Source organism: Sapajus apella, unplaced genomic scaffold (genome assembly GCF_009761245.1).
Source record: "Sapajus apella isolate SASKATOON/1434 unplaced genomic scaffold, GSC_monkey_1.0 scaffold216, whole genome shotgun sequence".
Taxonomy (NCBI): domain Eukaryota; kingdom Metazoa; phylum Chordata; class Mammalia; order Primates; family Cebidae; genus Sapajus; species Sapajus apella.
In genome coordinates this window covers 400,810-403,409 of record NW_022437156.1, presented here as the reverse complement: position 1 = coordinate 403,409, position 2,600 = coordinate 400,810, and the positions used below count along the sequence as shown (strand labels likewise).

At 45.3% G+C, this 2,600-nt stretch overlaps 1 pseudogene across 1 annotated transcript; it reads right to left on the bottom strand.

Annotated features, from left to right (window-relative positions):
• Positions 1 to 381: 381 nt before the first annotated feature.
• LOC116544437 lies at positions 382 to 1,071 on the bottom strand (annotated as a pseudogene). Its single transcript, XR_004265913.1, has 2 exons — positions 1,015 to 1,071; positions 382 to 769 (listed from the first exon to the last, which is right to left on the bottom strand). The product of XR_004265913.1 is annotated as a putative 60S ribosomal protein L37a (transcript).
• Between the last annotated feature and the right edge of the window lie 1,529 nt (positions 1,072 to 2,600).

Here is a 2,600-nt window from a genome sequence, read left to right as displayed (position 1 = left end):
TAGGAGAAAACTAAAGGGTGAAAGAGAATAACTCTAAAAAGGACACGTTCATGCTTTCTGACAGTATAGTTGCATGTTTTCAATTTATTTTGGCCACCAGATGGCATAACTGGGTTCGTTGAGTTAAAGAGGAGGCCACTACCCTGAAAAAACAAAACCCCCAGATAATTAATGGTGAAAATGCCCCTGAGAAAGCTCATTTCTAATTCTTACTCCCAGCTGGCTTTTTATACATAGGCAGGGAGGACCCATCTTTGGAATTTTAAGGTTCAAAAGGAATTTGTCTGTACCTGATGGCCAGAAAACTGCATCAAAATTGTCAACTGGCGCTTAGAACTGTCTGTTCTAAGAATTATAAATGAGCTTGTGTCTATCTGCTTCTTTTTTTTTTTTTTTTTTTTTTTTACATAAATTAACCCATTTATTATAGGCCAGCAGTGGTGTCTCAAAATGTAGAGGAACGTCTACTGGTCTTTCAATTCCTTCAGTCTTCTGATGGCGGACTTTACCGTGACAGCGGAAGTGGTGGTGTACGTCCAGGCACCGCCAGCACTGTCTTCATGCAGGAACCACAGTGCCAGATGCCCACAGCTCGTCTCTTCATCTTGGTTTTGCCACAGAAAGAGCAAGTGTACTTGGCATGCTGGCTGATTTCAATTTTCTTCACCATTTTCCTGAGGGAGGCCCCATAGCGGGTCCCGTATTTACCGACAATCCCAACTTTCTGGGTACGTTTGGCCACATTGCCGGTCCGAGCCCAGAGAGACGTCTATCTGCTTCTAACGCACACCTTCCTTCGATGTAAACTGCTTACTGTTGAGCCGTTGCATCTCGGAGCGGATGAAGAGGGTGGTGAGGGATTGTTGCTGATATTAGCATTGTTGGGACATTTTGTCAGGAGAAGGGCTGACTGCCCTGTGGAATCTGAGGATGAGTGGCGTTGGCCCCTAAGGATTAGTTTGTCCCTCTCGGTTTCATTTGAATATGATTTGGAACTTGTGGGATTTGGGTTACGGCAAGAAGGGAACTGAGAAAGTAAAAACGGTCAGTGCTTGTTTTGTGCTTCTGCATATTTTGGACCCTGAGGGATTTTAAAGGTCTATTTCTAATATTTATTTTAGGTGGATAGATTTGTTTGTTCAACAAGCATTCCAGGCACCGTTTAGGGGCTGGGGATAAATAGTAAAGCAGGCAGAGATCCAACTTTCAAGGAGTTTTCTAATTTTGGTTTACAGTCCCTCAGGGACAAGATGGAAACCCCACGAGAGGCTCTTTGAGTGCGGCCCCAGGGAGCACTCAGTGCCCAGATGTGTGAAGGGGGTGCAGCTCCTGGTGAAAGCAGAAGCCCTTTAAAACTTTATTGACTGGCCGGGTGTGGTAGCTCACGCCTGTAATCCCAGCACTTTGGGAGGCTGAGGTGGGCAGATCGTGAGGTCAAGAGATTGAGACCATCTTGGCCAACATGGTGAAACCCCATCTCTACTAAAAGTACAAAAATTAGCTGGGCATGGTGGCATGTGCCTGTAGTCCCAGCTACTTGGGAGGCTGAGGCAGAAGAATTGCTTGAACCCAGGAGGGGGAGGTTGCAGTGAGCCAAGATTGCGCCACTGCACTACAGCCTGTTACCTGGCAAGAGAGCGAGACTCTGTCTCAAAAAAAAAAAAAAAAAAAATTAAATTAAATAAAAAAAAAACTTTATTGACTGCAAAGAATAAACGAAAATGGTCCAGGCATGGTGGCTCACACCTGTAATCCCAGCACTTTGGGAGGTCGAGGTGGGCAGTTCACGAGGTGAGGAGTTTGAGACCAGCCTGGCCAAGGTGGTGAAGCCCGTCTCTACTAAAAATAGAAAAATTAGCTGGGCATGGTGGCAGGCGGGTGCCTGTAATCCAGGCTCAAAAGGCTGAGGCAGGAGAATCACTTGAACCCAGGAGGTGGAGGTTGTAGTGAGCCAAGATCGCGTCACCGCACTCCACAGCCTGGGTGAGAGAGTAAGACTCCATCATAAAAAAAAAAAAAAAAAAAAAAAGAATAAACCAAAATGGCAAAGCTTCTTGATAACATCCCAGCCGTTTTTTTTTGGTTTTTTTTTTTTTTTGTTTTTTTTTTTTTTTGAGATGGAGTCTTGCTCTGTTGCCCAGGGTGGAGTGCAGTGATTCGATCTCATCTTACTGCTACCTCTACCTCCCAGGTTCAAGCAATCCTCCTATCTCAGCCTCCCAAGTAGCTGGAATTACAGGTGCACGCCACCACACCCGGCTAATTTTTGTATTTTTAGTAGAGATGGGGCTTCACCATATTGGTCAGGCTGGTCTTGAACACTTGACCTCATGATCCACCCACCTCCCGTATGAGCCACTGCACCTGCCATCCCAGCCCATTTCTTATACAAAGAAACATCAAGCGTTTACTAAAGAAAGAAGGAGATAGTAGAATAATGGGAACCATGTTGCAAAAATATAAATCACTCACTGGTGATTGCTAGCATCCTGATGATCTAATAAAATGACTGGTATATGAGATGGAGCCAATGCGCCCTTCTGTGATCAGCCAGAGGTTTCAGCAGCAGTGGAAGATGCACACCAGAAGTCGGTGCAGAG